Here is a 19,678-nt window from a genome sequence, read left to right on the forward strand (position 1 = left end):
CGATCATCCTATATAATATATGATATTATAGTTGTATGCATGTTTTAGACAAAATTGTATGAATCCCGCAAGCATACAAATTTTTAAAAATGATGAGACAAATTTTCAAAATTAAAATCCCTCATTTTAAATATGATTTAAAATTGATATGAAGATAAATAAAGGAAATTTAAAATTGTTTAAATGTTCCTACCTTCCATCAACGATCAATGTATGAGATGCTACCCGCGGATACGGTCCGATTCATATTATTGGGGGGGCCCGTTCGTCAGAAAGTTGTACATTGGATCGACACATGTTGTAAGTTGGGTGGAACTCCCATGGGATCGGCTCATATTATTGGGGGATCCACATGGCGACCGTCCATCACAACTTAATATTGATGGGTCATCTTGACATGTCACAATAAACGGCGTCATATTATTGGGCCCTTATTGGACATGAGGTAAAAACGTGGAGGTTGCTTTGGAAGCAATTGGGCTCTACCTTTTGAAAATTATGGTTGGCTGATATTATTCGGGACCATAGTTTGTCAATTGGACTCCATGTTCCCACTAAGGAAAACAGTTTCCCGTTTTCACTAGAGGGTAGTGAAATCGTTAAAATAGTGGGAGTGAGATTCATAAAATAAATTTTGCCTATTTTATGTCTTAGTAAATTAATTAAACAATCACTGATAATTGTCTGTTTCTTTTCAGTATTTCATAAAGATGAATTCGCGTAATCCACTATTCTCTATCCTCGAACAAAATAAACTGACTGGCACAAACTATACGGAATGGTTCCGTAAGTTGAAGATTGTCTTAACTTCGGAGAAGATGCTCTACGTGTTAGAAAAATCTCCTCCGAAGGAAGCACCAGCTGATGTAAGTTCGGAAGAGTTGGCCAAACTTGATACATGGTGGGACCATGATATCAAGGCCAAATGCTATATGCAAGCCTCGATGTCTGATGAACTCCAGAGGCGATTTGAGGATACCGTGAATGCTGCTGACATTCACGTACAACTCAAGGAACTTTTTGGGGCTCAATCGAGAGCTGAAAGGTTCGCTACTGTAAAAGAGCTAATGACGTGTTGCATGCGTGAAGGGACTTCGGTCCGTGATCATGGGGTACGAGTGATTTGGCTCATACAGAAGTTGGTAACGCTTGATTTGGTGTTGGAGCATGAACTCAACGTGGACTTATTACTTCTATCTCTTCCTTCTTCGTTTGACGGATTTGTGGTGAATTTCAATATGAAAAAGATAGAGGCCTCCCTTGAAGAGATGGTCAATATGCTTGTAACATATGAATCCACTTTAAAGAAGGATAAATCGGCTTTCTTGGTGGGCTCCTCTTCTTCTGCTAAGAAGGGGCCAAGTACAAAGGGTAAGAAACGTTCTGCCCCACCCAAGAAAACCAAACCCGAGAAGAAGTACAAGACAAAGGCTTCAAACATGGAAAAGTCCAAGGATGTTTGCCATTACTGCAAGAAGCCCGGTCATTGGAAACGTAACTGCAAGGAATATCTAGAGCAGTTGCGAACTGCGAAGGGTATGTTCTATATTGAAATAAATGTTTCACTTAACACTACTTCTTGGGTATTGGATACCGGATGTGGATCTCACATTTGCAATGATTTGCAGGTGATGACAAGAAGTCGCAAGTTTAGAATGGGTGAGACCCAGCTGAGGCTCTGAAATGGTTCTAGAGTTGAAGCTAAAGCTGTAGGAGACGTTTATTTAATTTTGCAGAACGATTTTAAGTTACTTTTGAGAGATGTTTTATTTGTTCCAGATTTGATTAAAAACATTATTTTTGTTTCTATGCTTGATAGAGATGGTTATTCTTGCAATTTTGTGAATGGGATTTGCAATATTTACAAGAATGAATGTTTGATTGAAAATGGACAACTTGAAAACGATCTATATAACTTAAAATTAAAAGGCGTTCCAATAAATTATGTTGATAAACCGGTAACAACAAACAAAAGGAAAATCGATAGTCAAAACCCGGCAAACCTTTGGCATGCTAGGCTAGGTCATATTTCCTCAAGGAGGATGAACAAGCTAGTGGGAGAGGGCATGTTTGATATGTCTGATATTAACTCTCTATCTACTTGTGAGTCCTGCCTGAAAGGAAAAATGACTAAATCTCCTTTTAAAGGGAAACCTGAGCGTAGTCAAAATCTGTTGGATTTGATCCATACAGACGTTTGAGGTCCATTTAGAATTGGTACTCAATATGGCCACACCTACTTCATTACCTTTACTGATGATTATTCAAGGTATGGGTATTTATATTTAATGAAATATAAGTCTGAAGCATTTGAAAAGTTCAAAGAATTCAAGGCTGAAGTAGAAAACAAGCTAGGTAAAAGTATTAAAGCACTTCGATCGGATCGAGGTGGAGAATACTTGAGTACCGAGTTTTTGGACTATCTGAAAGAGAATGTGATTCTTTCTCAGTGGACTCCTCCTATGACACCTCAGCTGAATGGTGTATCAGAGCGTCGTAATAGAACTTTGTTGGACATGGTTCGATCCATGATGAGCTTCACTGAGCTTCCACCTTCGTTTTGGGGCTATGCGCTTGAAACGGCGGTATTTTTGTTGAACAACGTCCACACTAAAGCAGTGGATAAAACACCATACGAGTTATGGAATGGCAAAGCTCCTAAGTATTCGTACTTGAGGATTTGGGATGTCCTGCTTACGTGAAGCAGACAGTGGGAGATAAGTTGGATAGTCGATCCACCTTATGTTATTTTGTAGGGTATCCGAAGAATTCAATCGGATATTATTTCTATCATCCTGCTGAAACAAAGGTGTTTGTTTCAAGAAATGCCACCTTCTTGGAGAAGGAGTTCTTATTGGATAAGAAAGGCAAGATGATAGAACTCGAAGAAATTCGAGAAGAACCCAAAATACAAAATAATGATCATACACCTCAGGAAGCAATGATGGACACGCCTATACCTAGAAGATCCGAGAGGACTTCTAGACCTCCTATTCGATATGGTCTTCTTCTTGAAGGGGATCAAGATGAACCCGATGTTGGATGTGATCCAAGAAACTTCAAAGAAGCAATTTCTGATGCGGATTCAAATTTATGGCTTGAAGCTATGCAGTCGGAAATAGATTCGATGCATACAAACCAAGTTTGGTCTTTAGTAGATCCTCCCGATGGAATTGTTCCAATAGGGTGTAAATGGATCTACAAGAGAAAGCTTGGGCCTGATGGTAAGGTATTGACCTACAAGGCGCGATTGGTGGCGAAAGGTTATACTCAAAGACAAGGAGTTGACTATGATGAAACCTTTTTACCAGTTGCAATGTTCAAGTCCATAAGAATCCTTATTGCCATAGCTGCTTGGTATGACTATGAGATATGGCAAATGGATGTGAAGACTGCATTTCTTAATGGAAACATTAAGGAAGAGATCTATATGACGCAGCCTGAGGGATACACATCCATGGGAAGCGAGCATAAGGTATGCAAGCTCCAGAGATCAATATATGGTCTAAAACAAGCATCAAGAAGTTGGAACCAGAAATTTGATGAAACAATAAAGGATTTTGGTTTCATCAAGAACCCGGAGGAACCATGCGTGTACAAGAAAGTAGTTAAGGATGCTGTGACATTCTTAGTACTTTATGTTGATGACATCCTACTCATTGGGAATGATGTAGGGATGTTGCAGTCAACAAAGATATGGTTATCAGGTAGATTCTCGATGAAGGATTTGGGTGAGGCATCCTATATTTTAGGGATACAGATCTATAGAGATAGATCTAAGAGAATGATAGGACTCACTCAAGCAACCTACATCGACACCATATTGAAACGGTTTTCAATGGATGGGTCCAAGAGAGGACATCTACCTATGTGTCATGGAGTTTCTCTATCCAGGTCTATGTGTCCCAAGACTGATGAAGAAATAGAGAAAATGACATATGTACCATATGCGTCAGCCATAGGTAGTATCATGTATGAGATGATATCTACCAGACCGGATGTAGCATTTGCTCTGAGTGTCACGAGCAGATATCAAGCTAATCCCGGTCAAATGCATTGGAAAGCCGTGAAGGACATTCTTAAGTACTTACGAAGGACTAAGAATATGTTCATGGTATATGGAGGAAGAGAACTAAAATTGGAAGGCTATACCGACTCTTGCTTCCAAAGTAACGTGGATGACTCGAAGTCAACCTCTGGATTTGTGTTCATGCTCAATGGCGGTGCTGTCTCTTGGAAGAGTTCCAAGCAGGACACCATAGCGGATTCCACCACTGAGGCAGAATACATTGCAGCATCAGCTGCTGCTAAAGAGGCCGTTTGGATGAGGAATTTCGTCCAAGAGTTTGGCGTTATTTCGGAAGTTGTTGGTCCAGTCCCGGTGTACTGTGACAACACGGGTGCCGTTGTATTTCATGATAGACATCTCCATGTTCTACCACATCTTACATACACTATGGTATATTCAAGGTCTTTATCAAAACAACAATAGTATATCACAATATAACAATATGAAGTAATATAAAGTCATTGCCATTAATAAAAGTGTAAATTACATTAAACAAAAGATTGTTTTTACAAAGAGTCATCAAAGCCCATAGCCACAAGTTGGCTCACTGGGCACCCACTCTTTCAATCTCCCACTTGCCCTATAGCCAACTAGTCATACTACGTAGACCCATTGCTTCGCGATGTTTGTCAAACAATGGTCCTGGCAAGGGCTTAGTAAGCGGATCAGCGATATTGTCTGCAGAGGCCACTCGTTCGACAGTGATGTCTCCTCTTTCCACAATCTCCCGGATGATGTGGTATTTCCTCAGTACGTGTTTGGATCTTTGATGAGACCTTGGTTCCTTTGCTTGAGCAACGGCACCCGTGTTGTCGCAGTACACCGGGACTGGACCAACAAATTCAGGAATGACGCCCAACTCTTGGACGAAATTCCTCATCCAAACGGCCTCTTTAGCAGCAGCTGATGCTGCAATGTATTCAGCCTCAGTGGTGGAATCCGCTGTGGTGTCCTGCTTGGAACTCTTCCAAGAGACAGCACCGCCATTGAGCATGAATACAAATCCAGAGGTTGACTTCGAGTCATCCACGTCACTTTGGAAGCTAGAGTCGGTATAGCCTTCCAATTTGAGTTCTCGTCCTCCATAAACCATGAACATATTCTTAGTCCTTCGCAAGTACTTAAGAATGTCCTTCACGGCTTTCCAATGCATTTGACCAGGATTAGACTGATATCTGCTCGTGACACTCAGAGCAAATGCTACATCCGGTCTAGTAGATATCATCCCATACATGATACTACCTATAGCTGACGCATATGGTACATGTGTCATATTCTCTATCTCTGCATCAGTCTTGGGACACATAGACTTGGATAGAGAAACTCCATGACACATGGGTAGATGTCCTCTCTTGGACCCATCCATTGAAAACCGTTTCAATATGGTGTCGATGTAGGTTGATTGTGTGAGTCCTATCATTCTCTTAGATCTATCTCTATAGATCTGTATCCCAAGAATGTAGGATGCCTCACCCAAATCCTTCATCGAGAATCTACCTGATAACCATATCTTTGTTGACTGCAACATCCCTACGTCATTCCCAATGAGTAGGATGTCATCAACATAAAGTACTAAGAATGTCACCGCATCCTTAACTACTTTCTTGTACACGCAAGGTTCCTCCGCGTTCTTGATGAAACCAAAATCTTTTATTGTTTCATCAAATTTCTGGTTCCAACTTCTTGATGCTTGTTTTAGACCATAAATTGATCTCTGAAGCTTGCATACCTTATGCTCGCTTCCCATGGATGTGAACCCCTCTGACTGCTTCATATAGATTTCTTCCTTAATGTCTCCATTAAGAAAAGCAGTCTTCACATCCATTTGCCATATCTCATAGTCATACCATGCAGCTATGGCAATAAGGATTCTTATGGACTTGAACATTGCAACTGGTGAAAAAGTTTCATCATAGTCAACTCCTTGTCTTTGAGTGTAACCTTTCGCCACCAATCGCGCCTTGTAGGTCAATACCTTACCATCAGGCCCAAGCTTTCTCTTGTAGATCCATTTACACCCTATTGGAACAATTCCATCAGGAGGATCTACTAAAGACCAAACTTGGTTTGTATGCATTGAATCCAATTCAGACTGCATAGCTTCAAGCCATAAATTTGAATCCGCATCAGAAATTGCTTCCTTGAAGTTTCTTGGATCACATCCAATGTCGGGTTCATCTTGATCCCCTTCAAGAAGAAGACCATATCGAACAGGAGGTCTAGAAGTCCTCTCGGATCTTCTAGGTTCAGGCGTGTCCAGTAATGGTTCCTGAGGCGTAGGATCGTTATTTTGTATTTCGGGTTCTTCTCGAACTTCTTCGAGTTCCATCATCTCGCCTTTCTTATCCAATAAGAACTCCTTCTCCAAGAAGGTGGCATTCCTAGAAACAAACACCTTTGTTTCAGCAGGATAATAGAAATAATATCCGATTGAATTCTTCGGATACCCTACAAAATAACATAAGCTGGATCTACTATCCAACTTATCTCCCACTGTCCGCTTCACGTAAGCAGGACATCCCCAAATCCTCAAGTACGAATACTTAGGAGCTTTGCCATTCCATAACTCGTATGGTGTTTTGTCCACTGCTTTAGTGTGGACGTTGTTCAACAGCAATACCGCCGTTTCAAGCGCATAGCCCCAAAACGAAGGTGGAAGCTCAGTGAAGCTCATCATGGATCGAACCATGTCTAACAAAGTTCGATTACGACGCTCCGATACACCATTTAGCTGTGGTGTCATAGGAGGAGTCCACTGAGAGAGAATCCCATTCTCTTTTAGATAGTCCAAAAACTCGGTACTTAAGTATTCTCCACCTCGATCCGATCGAAGTGCTTTAATACTTTTACCTAGCTTGTTTTCTACTTCAGCCTTGAATTCTTTGAACTTTTCAAATGCTTCAGACTTATATTTCATTAAATATAAATACCCATACCTTGAATAATCGTCAGTAAAGGTAATGAAGTAGGTGTGGCCATATTGAGTCCCAACTCTAAATGGTCCACAAACATCTGTATGGATCAAATCCAACAGATTTTGACTACGCTCAGGCTTCCCCTTAAAAGGAGATTTAGTCATTTTCCCTTTTAGACATGATTCACAAGTAGGTAGAGAGTTAATATCAGACATATCAAACATGCCCTCTCCCACTAGCTTGTTCATCCTCCTTGAGGAAATATGACCTAGCCTAGCATGCCAAAGGTTCGCCGGGTTTTGACTATCGATTTTCCTTTTGTTTGTTGTCGCCGGTTTATCAATATAATTTATTGGAACGTCTTTTAGTTTTAAGTTGTATAGATCGTTTTCAAGTTGTCCATTTCCAATCAAACATTCATTCTTGTAAATATTGCAAATCCCATTCACAAAATTGCAAGAATAACCATCTCTATCTAGCATAGAAACAGAAATAATGTTTTTAATTAAATCCGGAACAAATAAAACATCTATCAAAAATAACTTAAAACCGTTCTGCAAAAATAAATATTTCCCATAGCTATGGATTTAACTCTGGAACCATTCCCGAGCCGTGACTGGGTCTCACCCATCCTTATCCTATTACTTCTTGTTATCATTTGCAACTCATTGCAAATATGAGATCTACATCTGGTATCCAATACCCAAGAAGTATTATTAAGAAAAACATTTATTTCAATGTAAAACATACCCTTTGCAGTTCGCAACTGCTTGAGGTATTCCTTGCAGTACGTTTCCAATGACCGGGTTTCTTGCAGTGATGGCAAACTTGTTTTGACTTGTCCAATTTTGCATGTAACATTTGGCCTTGAGATCATGGTCCAACCATTTCTCTAGTTCGGCCAACCTTTCGGCAGTTACATCAGCCGGGGCTGTTTTCGGAAAAGCCTTTTCTAACACTTAGAAAATCTTTTTCCGAACTTAGGACAATCTTAACTTATGGAATCATTCTGTATTGTTTGCGTCAATAAGTTTGTTTTGTTGGAGAACAGAAACATGTGGATTACTGAGATAAAACAGACAAATATCAATGATTGTTTAAGCAATTTACTAAGACATAAAATTGGCGAATTTTATTTTATGAATCTCACTCCCACTATTTTAACGATTTCACTACCCTCTAGTGGAAACGGGAAACTTTTTCCTTAGTGAGAACATGGAGTCCAATTGACAAACTTATGGTCCCGAATAATATCAGCCAACCATAATTCTCAAAAGGTAGAACCCAATTGCTTCCAAAGCAACCCCCATGTGTTTACCTCATGTCCAATAAGGGCCCAATAATATGACGCCGTTTAAAGTGACATGTCAAGATGACCCATCAATATTAAGTTGTGATGGACGGTCGCCATGTGGATCCCCCAATAATATGAGCCGATCCCATGGGAGTTCCACCCAACTTACAACATTTGTCGATCCAATGTACAGCTTTCCGACGGACGGGCCCCCCCAATAATATGAGCCGGACCGTATCCGCGGGTAGCATCACATACATTGACCGTTGATGGAAGGTAGGAACATTTAAACAAATTTAAATTTCCTTTATTTATCTTGATATCAATTTTAAATCATATTTAAAATGAGGGATTTTTAATTATAAAAATATTTGTCTCATCATATTTTAATTTATTGCATGCTTGCCGGATTCACGCAATTATGTCTAAACATGCATACAATCATAATATCAAATATTATATAGGATGATCGATTCCATTTCTAATTGACCCGTGGTTGCCAATCACGGGTCTTAGTCCAATCCTAGGTAATATGCAGTATGCAATGCAATCCTATTACATGTGCTTCCAATTTACATTTCTTCAGTCTTTATTGTCTGCTGGGCCCACCGTCTTCAAATCTTGATCTCCCACTAAATCTAATGTATTTACAATAAATAACAATGACAAGTAGGGGATACATTTTTAGGGGTGGGAACGGGCTATAAACCAAGCCCACTTTTATTACATATGACATTCATATCGGGCCATAAACCAGGCCCATTAATAAAACCAACAACAATAAAAACAAAATGTAAATTCCTAACATACACCTACAAAATTGGTCATGGCAATCGATCATCCTTATCCAATAACATTTAATTCAAAATTAATTTATTGGATAACATGCAGTGGCAATTCAAATTTAAACAAGATAAAATCATATTTTATATATAAAATCTCATTTTACATATAAAATCATATTTTATCTCTATATCAAATAAAATCATATTTCATCTATAAAATCCAATTTTACAGATAAAATCATATTTTACTTAATATATCATAAGATCATATCTTATCATCAATTGTACCAAAAATAATTGATTTCAAAATTCAATTTAAGGATAAAATATTAAAATTTTCCAAAAAATTCAAATTTATCCAAAAATCAATTTTAAAATTTACGGACTCGAACAATTCGATCCGAAATCTCGTGAACCAATCAAAAACAATTTTTGACCGGACCAAAAATAAAATTTCAACACATTAAAATTAATTTTTAAATAAAAATAAAATTTTTCCCGCGGGCCGCCCGGGACACTCCCGGGCCGGCCCGCACCCGGGGCGCGGGCCGGGGGCAGCCCGGCTGCCCCCTTAGGGCAGCACTCTTGCTGCCCTGGCGGCGCCTGGCGCCGCCCCTGGGCGGCGCCGTGCGCCGCCCGGGGCAGCAACAATTGCTGCCCCACCGGGCAGCGATCCAATCGCTGCCCGGGTTTTGCCCCGAAAAAAAAAAAATTTTTTTTTATTTAAAAATATTTATTTTGTTTTCCAAAAACCGAGATTCAAAAATTTTGTACAATCGATTAATTTAATCGTTTGATCTGAGCAACCTGGCTTTGATACCACTGTTGGAAAACTGGCGTTCAGATCAATCACGATTGATACCCGGTGCAGCGGAAGTTTAAAAATTTTATCATGGAACAATTCCATGGTGTGGGTATCAACCATTCAACGATTAAATTATAAGTGTGTGTAAAATTCAAATAACAATTATTAAATTTTACCTTCAATCTCGAAGCGAGATTATTGACACCAACAGAATTAATCTGCTCTTGTTGTCTCTCCCTGGAACTGATGAACTCCTTCAATCAGGTCCACGAATGGAGGTTTAATCCCTCTGATAGATTGCACTAGAAAATCTATCAGAAGTTTTCTGCGAAGAGAATAAACGAATTTGATTCGCTATTCCAGACTGCAATTCAAAATCACAGACCGGAATTTCTCAGACAGAGAGGGAGGGGGGCGACGGCCAAGCTTGAGAGAGGAGGCTAGGGTTTCGATTTTTGTCTCTCAAAATTATGAGCTATCGTGTGTAATTTCTGTACTGCAATAACTTATTTATAATGCAGGCCACTAACAGCTTAGGGCCCATTAGTCATAAGTTGAGGCCCGACAAGCAAAGCCCGCACGTTCAGAAATTAATATAAAATTCATCGTGACTCCGATTGATAAACCGATTTTACCAATGTGCACAGAAACCATTTCTGCACATTTTAAAGTCAAGATAAATTTTCCTGAATCCGAATTCAGTGGTTTCCAAAAATGTCCATCCCTATGTCATTTTAGGAAATCCTACTCCCTTACTCTTATTTAAGAAGTCCAACTTCTTTATTCATTAAATTTAACTCTTTAAATTTAACTATCTCAACAGGGATTAAAACTCCATTACACTGTGTGACCCTCAATGGTTCAGGGATACAGCTAGCCGTGGGCTCACAACTCCTTGTGACTCGGAACAACACTTTCCGACTTGCCCAACGAATCATGGTAAAGCGCCTAGCAACATCGCCCCATGATTCCCTAGGTATCACTGATAGTGCCTACAAGAACCAGTAGATTTTGTTTAGCGTACAGTACGGTCCCTTCATCCAAATATCCCGATCGAATCAACAACCATTGGTATATCGAGAGTCGCTCAAGATTCGATAACTATGCAATACATCTTGAAGATCAAATTAGTGACATCGCATGTGCTACTAAGAAACCATTTCTTAAATCACATCAAGTACTCTGGCCAGAGATTTGTCACACTAATATCTCCTCAGATCGCATAGGATATCCACACTCGCAAGTATGTGGTGAATCCTTGACAACAATGCATCGACTCCTATATGTGTCGTAGCTGTACCCAATCCCGACACCTGATGACCCCCATAGAGTCGGTAAACGAGTCAAAGCACAGCACTAGCATATAGAGTCTCCATGATGTTTCAAGTCGTAAGGACTAATGGTGTACAACCAAAACCGCGGACTTTATCCACTCGATAAGTGATAACCACTTGGAAAGTCCGGATAGGGTAGTTCGATTATTCATCCTATGAATATCCATTTGCATGCTTCGAACATCTCTATGTTCCCTACCAATGAAACGTGATACTCCGCATCGCAAATGCTAGTCTCAAACTCGAGCGATCCTTATCCTTATTATCGGACGGCTCAATCGACTAGGAACAGTTTAGAATATACAGTGACTATAAGATGTATTTCATGATAGACATCTCCATGTTCTACCACATCTTACATACACTATGGTATATTCAAGGTCTTTATCAAAACAACAATAGTATATCACAATATAACAATATGAAGTAATATAAAGTCATTGCCATTAATAAAAGTGTAAATTACATTAAACAAAAGATTGTTTTTACAAAGAGTCATCAAAGCCCATAGCCACAAGTTGGCTCACTGGGCACCCACTCTTTCAGAAACATCATTGAGACTCTATATGCTAGTACTGTACTTTGACTCGTTTACCGACTCTATTGGGGTCATCAGGTGTCGGGATTGGGTACAGTTATGACACATATAGGAGTCGATGCTTTGTTGTCAAGGATTCACCACATACTTGCGAGTGTGGATATCCTATGCAATCTGAGGAGATATTAGTGTGACGAATCTCTGGCCAGAGTACATGATGTGTTTTAAGAAATGGTTTCTTAGTAGCACATGCGATGTCACTATTTGATCTTCAAGATGTATTGCATAGTTATCGAATCTCGAACGACTCTCGATTTACCAATGGTTGTTGATTCGATCGGGATATATGGATGAAGGGACCGTACTGTACGCTAACCAAAATCTATTGGTTCTTGCAGGCACTATCAGTGATACCTAGGGAATCATGGGGCGATGTAGCTAGGCGCTCTTACCATGATTCGATGGGCAAGTCGGAAATTGTTGTTCCGAGTCACAAGGAGTTGTGAGCCCACGGCTAGCTGTATCCCTGAACCATTGAGGGTCACACAGAGTAATGGATTTTTAATCCCCGTTGAGATAGTTAAATTTAAAGAGTTAAATTTAATGAACAAAGAAGTTGGACTTCTTATTTAAGAGTAGAGGAGTAAGATTTCCTAAAATGATATAGGGATGGGCATTTTTGGAAACCACTGAATTCGGATTCAGAAAATTTATCTTGACTCTAAAAGATGCAGAAATGATTTTTGTGAACATTGGTGAAATTGGTTTATCAATCTGAGTCACGATGAATTTTATATTAATTTCTGAACATGCGGGCTTTGCTTGTCAGGCTTGAACTTATGACTAATGGGCCCTAAGCTGTTAGCAGCCCACATTATAAATAAGTTATTGCAGTACAGAAATTACATAACAGAGGTCACAAAATATTTTTCAAAAACCCTAGCTTTGTTTTCTCTAAAGTGGCCGCCCCCCTCCCCTTTGCTCGGGAAAAATCCAGCCTGTGAATTTTGAATTTGCAGTCTGGTTTAACGGATCAAATTCGTTAATTCTCTTCGTAGAAACTTCTGATAGATTTTCTAGTGCAATCTATCAGAGGGATTAAATCTCTGTTCGTGGACCTGATTGAAGAACAGTTCGTCCATCAGTTCCTGGGATATACAACAAGAGCAGAGTAATCTGTTGGTGTCCATAATCTCGATTCGAGATTGGAGGTAAAAATTTATAATTGTTATTTAATTTTTACACGCACAATTTAATCGTAAAGTTTTGATACCCATTATGGAATCGTTCCATATAAAAATTTTTAAACTTCCGCTGCACCGGGTATCAATCCTGATTGATCTGATCACCGTTCTCCAACAATCCACTATCGCTCGGTAGGCAGTCAATAGATCTATCCCAATGATGCAATCGAAATCATCCATCGCTAGAATCATCAGGTTAGCACTAAGCTGATGCCCCTCAAAATCCAAAACACAACCCACAACTAGATGCTTGGCTAAAAACTCGCTACCCATAGGAGTAGAAACTACTAGCAAGACGTCTAAAGGAATGAATGACAACTTATACTTCTTAGCAAAACGTATTGATATGAAAGAATGCGATGCACCGGTATCAATTAAAACATATGCAGGAAAACCACATAAACTACAGATACCTGCAATCATCCGATCAATGTCAGCCTCTGTCTGTTCCTGATTAAGCGCAAAGACCTGACCCTGGGCACGTGGCCTCAAAGAAGAATGACCCCGAGAAGGAGTTTGAGTAGGCTGTCGTTGAGACTGCTGCGGCTGCTGGCGCTGCTGCAAAAACTGTTGCTGGAAAGGTGGCTGCTGGTACTGAGGTGGCTGAATAAATGCCTGAGAAACTCCGGAACCACTCGCTGCCCCAATCAGCATCGGACAATCCATCTTCATGTGACCCTCCTGGACACACTGGAAACATGCACTGGTCGATCGACCACACTGCCCTGGCGGATGTCTGCGTCTGCACTGAATACATCGGTCCGGCCTCTGACCGCCAAAGTTATGCACTCCACCAGATCCAGATGAATAAGAAGTACCTCCTGGCTTCTTGAAAGACTGCCCCTTAGGGCCCAAAGCACTGGCACTCGCTGACCTAGAAGAAGAAGAGTAAAGTCCCCTGTTCCTTAGAATACTGTCCTCAGCCTGGCGACAACGGTCCACCAAATCCTCATAAGTCCCATCGCCGCCCACAGAAACCATCCGATGAATATCAGGATTCAAACCTTGAAGGAAATGGTCAAACATTGCCATAGAACTATCAGCAACATGAGGACAAAAAGGTAGTAAATCAAAGAATTTATGTTGGTACTCCTCGATCGTCATCGTCCCCTGTCGCAAACTCAGCAACTCACTGGCTTTCGCCTGACGAAGAGATGGAGGAAAATACAACCTCTGATAAGCAGTACGGAACTCATCCCATGTGGCTACTCCTCTAGCTGCTATGAATGGTGCGGAAGTCGATCTCCACCACTTCCTCGCTCGTCCCTCAAGCATGAAGGCAAGAATCTCCATCCTATCCTCAGCCGTGCAATGGAACTCCTGGAAACACTGATTCATCCTCTCAAGCCAGTCCTTCGCTTCTTCAGCCATCTCACCTCCCGACAAAGGCTTCGGGCTAACCTCCTTGAATCTGCGCATGCTCACTCGTTTGCGCTCCTCAGGCAGTCCTTGATGACGTCTACGATCAATTGGATCTCCCAACGACCGTCGTCTCCGCTATCGTGACTCTCATCATAATCTGCCATCTGTTGCATAAGAATAGATAATCACTAATCCGCTTCACGATATTCCCAGTGCAATGCGCTCTGATATAAAAAATGTAGTGACCCAACCCGGATCCACTACTAATAAGAGTTACGATAAAAGCGCATGCAATTAAAACTTAAAGCGTAAAGAGCGGATAATTAAAATACAACAAATCCAATCGGCAGAATATAACCAACGATAACAATCGTGTATAAATATTATTATACAACCAAATCGAAGGTTCAGGGTAAACAAATCCCTACCCTCTACAACCTTGCACTCTCCCAAGTTCAATCCTGCTGAGAGCCACCTGGACCGTCCAGCCTCAAACCTGCCCCGCCACAAGGTACACCACAATACCCAAACACAGGGGCGTGAGCTAGAATGTTCAATACGAAGCAATGATATAAATACAAATATGCGCACACAATATGATTTAAAACTCAAGTGAAAACACTTGCTCATGGCGCCGGGAATATACAGTACCGGCTAGAGAGCGACTCCGCGGGGTACTCGTATATTCCATATCAGGGCTGAGCCAACCCCATCCTGACTCGAATCCAAAACAGGATACAAGTCTCATATGGAAACTGTCATACCTGACTCGAGTCCAAAATGAGATTATTGTTCCCTATGGAGACTGTCAATGACTCACATCTCTTAGGATGCAGTCACACGTAAAATCGTGCATGTTCTAAGGCGGTAAAACATGCTAAAACATGCTAAGACATATAGCACATACTCATGCAACATACATGCAAATATATCATGCCGGCTATCTCGGTGAGTACTTACTTACCTCTAACACTGCTTGTCTAAACATAGCTCCACTGGCCTATACTCCAAGCCTATAGTCCAGTCTACTGCTACTACAATGCAGATATCCATGCATCAAAAATAAAGCTCTAAAAGCCTTAACTAAGATAATGCATACTCCTAAATATTTTTAGGATGCCAAAGCTATACCTGCATCCGTCGTTAGCCCTTTGCTATCGATAGCCTCAAAACTAGGCCACAGCTCCGCGACGACGCCTAGATCATTAAGTCACTTTTGGATTTCCCATAGGACGCCTAGATCTCCCTAAATTTGAGTTAGAAGGCCTAGGAATTGAGAGAGAAGAGAGGAAATGAGCGAGTCACAAATGAACCTCGGCTCCTTTATTTATAGACGATGTTCGGGCCATCCGAAATCGGCTTCGGGCCCTTCGAACTGGTTCGGATCCTCCGATCATGACTTCGGATCGTTCGAACACGATCGGATTGTCCGATCCTAACTTTGGGTCCTCCGAATTCCCATCAGTGACGTCAGCCATGACGTAACCTTGCTGACGTAATTGATGACGTAAGCCCTAACCCTGTTTGGGTCCTTCGATTCCACCGATGGAGCCTCCGATCCTCTTCGGATCCGTCGAACTCCTCTTCGGATTGTCCGAACTCCTCGGGCCTCCGTTCTTGACTCCGATCACCTTCGTGTCCTCCGAACACCAGTTTGGAGCGTCCGAACCTCCCGAGCCATGCCCACCATTTTCGAGTATCCTGGATCTATTTTCGGACTCCGTTAATTCATTTGGAATTTCTTTAATCATGTTTTATTAAATTTAAACATGATCACTTGATTAATTACCTATTAATAATTAATTTTGGATACGGGTTACTACAGACGTAGACCTCTGAGTTTCGATCAGGTCGACCGAGTTTTCATGAAAATTTCTCCTTTCTGAGGCACTATTAGATATGGAAAGAGAGGAAAGTTATCTTCGAGATTCATCGGACCGTACAAGATTCTCGAGAAGCTAGGCGATCTTGCCTACAGACTTGAACTTCCTCAACCTTTATCTGGTATTCACGACGTGTTTCACGTCTCTATGTTGCGGAAATATCATCCAGATCCTTCTCATATTCTTCAGCTTGATGAAGCCGAGCTTGAAGAGACTCTAAGCTACTTTGAGAGACCGATTCAGATCCTTGACTGAAAGGAGAAACAGCTCAGAACCAAGTCGATTCCTTTGGTGAATGTTCAGTGGATCCGTCACGGAGTCGAGGAAGTGACTTGGGAGACATAGTCTTATATCAGATAGCGGTTTCCAGAGTTATTCGGATGACGTAAGTTCTTTTTACTGTCTTAAGTTCTTAATTCTATCTTTTGTGATTGATTCTTATTGATTTCGAGGACGAAATATCTTCTTATAGGGGGAGAATAGTAACACACCAAAATTTATCTTAATTGAATTTATTTGAGATAATCGGAGATCACAGAATTCAAGAGCCGATTTGTTTTTGATCAGGGTCTATTTTGCAATTTTTGGAAATTTCAGGGACTAAAACGCAAATATGGAGTTTGTTAAAATATCTTAGCATGTTGACTTGTCTTCACTTTATCCATCATCTCCTCCATCACGTTTTCCTCCATTAAACTAGGGAAATGTTTCTTCAAGATTTTCTTTTCCTGTTTCCGGTTGATCCGTCCGTTAGAATTTAATTTCGAAGGCAGATTCGCTATCCCGTCAGTGAGAGCTTCGTTCTATCGTAAGTATTTCTCCGATTCATTATATTTTTATCTTCGAATGTTGTTAGAATCGACTGAGTTTAGGTTATGATGTTCTTGAGCTAGTTCTTATCGTTTATTCTCAGTCGATTTTGAAAAAGAGCGTCGTTCAGATTTGTCATGATTTTCGGAAGCATAATTCAAAAAATTGGATTTTGAGATGTGTTGGATTTGAATTGTTTTGGATGTTTTAGCATTGGTTTGAGTTGTTTGCAATGCTGTACTGCTGTCTGTGTTTCCGGTTTGATCAGTATATAGTCATTATGCCACCGGTTTGAGTTTTGGGATTTTGAACCGTTTGAATTGTTGAACTTTGGCTATTGGTTTTGTTGGTCGTTGTTGATCTTCTTTTGCCTCCGTACAGATTCATTTGAGGTTGTCGAGCCCAGAGTAGCAGAGGTCAATCGTTGTTCAGGGGGAGGGCATATATGGGGGAGGCTACCTTAGCCTAGTAATTCTATAACAGTCACAGGTGTATTTTGACAAGTTTAATGATTTCATAAAAAAAAGAATCGTTTGAATTTGTTAGAGAAGCAGTTTGAGATGAATATTCCTCGACAAGTGATCGTTCTGAACAACTTGATTATGAATGTTTTCTGTTGGAATATTCTGGAATAATCTAATGAATTGATTGACATTGAGTAGTTCCAGAAATGGTAAGTTTTCAACAAGGGCACAGTGATGAGTTATACAAAGTGTTGTGAACTGTGTGGATATATGACTAGACGGCGAGGAAGTGCGACCCCATGCTTGTATTACTCTGGGAGCTTTCCATGCTTCAGAGGGTATCTGGGAGTTTTTCTTGCTTCAGATGGTTATTCAGGGGAGGCTACCTCAGCCTGATGTTTTGCAATAGTCACAATAAGGGTATGGTTATTCGACATTAGAATTCTCTCATGAAAATTTAGTTGAAACGAGATTTTGTATCCAAGGATATTAGTTATCATCTCGCTTTTGTCAGAGATACAGATTTCTGGATTCTGCTGTCAGAATTAGTCATGGAATGAATTTTCCTTGACGAGTGATCATTCTAAGCAGATAGGTTTTGTTTTCAATATAGTGATATTCCTAAACTGATAGATCTAATGGGTGGAAGGATTTTTACTAGTAGTTATTCGGAGTATCTTCTGACTTCGTTAGAGATGCAACTTGACATTCTTTGAGACAAGGAAGATTCAGAATATCAAATCGGGAAAAAATATGCTCTGGGCTTAGTTCGTCTTGGTGTCCATCTTGTGTGGACATAGGCAGTGGTAGTAGATCCGGACTGGTACGGGAATTGATTCCAGTAAATATCCTTAGCCATCGTCTGATTCTGTCAGAGATAGGAATGATGATTTTAGTATGGACTTTGTAATTCCAAGTGCTAGGAATTAGCAGACTTATGGCAACAAGATCAAAGTTATTGATTGAGCCATGTAAATTACTAGTGATCATTAGATTATCGTCTGACTTCGTCAGAGATATGGAATGATATTTCCATGATAACAAAGATTTTCCAAGATAGAGGATGATCTTTTGAATTGGGATTAGTCCAAGGATTACTGAGTATGTCTTTGTGATTGGTACAGAATTAGTGCCAATGACTACTCTTGATTATTGTCTGATACCGTAAGAAATAAGGTGGTAAATTCAGAATGGAAATTCTATAATTCCAGGTGTTTTGAGTTCAAATTATTTCTCATTAAACAGAACCAAAGTGATCATAGTGGTTGATCATTAGTTTAAGGTTATAGTAATTGAGAAATTAATAAGTGATAATTATATTGATTGATTCTTTTGGACTTAGTGTGAGCTACAATGAATCAAGAATGATTGATGTAGTCTTTTAAACTAAATCAGTGTTGATTTGAGTTGTTGTTAACTAGAGAATATTTGGAATTTCCAGAAATGTGCTAGCTCTGTTTAAGAAGAATTGATAAGAAGTTGTACTCTTAATTTATCTGTGGCAGATACAGATATTGTAACCCAGTAATGGGGGAGGTGAATGCATCTTTTGTAGAAAGAGAAATTTGGATTGAGAATTTCTTGGCAATTAGAAACTGTTAACTCAAGTTTTAGGGACTGAACTGAGCAATTGTTAATCCTTGGGGAAATTGATAGGAGGAGTACAATAATCAGATATTCAGTACTCGGGTATTTTTCTACTATATTCTTGAAATTTCATCGTCAGATTTTGATCTAGCAAGTGTTTGGATTTCAATGGGTACTAGCAAGATAACATCAAGTGTTTAAACGTGGGAAAATGATAACAGCTGATATCCATATTTTTTTGGGTCTGGTGGGATAGTTGTCACTAATTTTTCGGGATGTCTTTTGGATGTGCTAGGCCATTGATATAGTTGTTTTGGGTAGATTTATTCCAAAGAGTTATCTAGATTGCATTAATCTGAGGACTTCACAAGGTTTGGGGATGAAACGGGTTTTCTTTATTTAGTAGAACAAGTCAGAATTCAGTACAAAATTATTATCCGTCACAGGATAATCGGTATTATTGTTTTGAAAATTATCTCAAGTCAAGAGATAAATTTCATTATTCGACTCAAAATATTAGTACTAGGGATTGTACTAATCGACTTTTTAGTTAACATAATAAGCATTGGTATTTTCAAGATGAGAACT

Source organism: Henckelia pumila, chromosome 1, assembly GCF_033568475.1.
Source record: "Henckelia pumila isolate YLH828 chromosome 1, ASM3356847v2, whole genome shotgun sequence".
NCBI lineage: Eukaryota > Viridiplantae > Streptophyta > Magnoliopsida > Lamiales > Gesneriaceae > Henckelia > Henckelia pumila.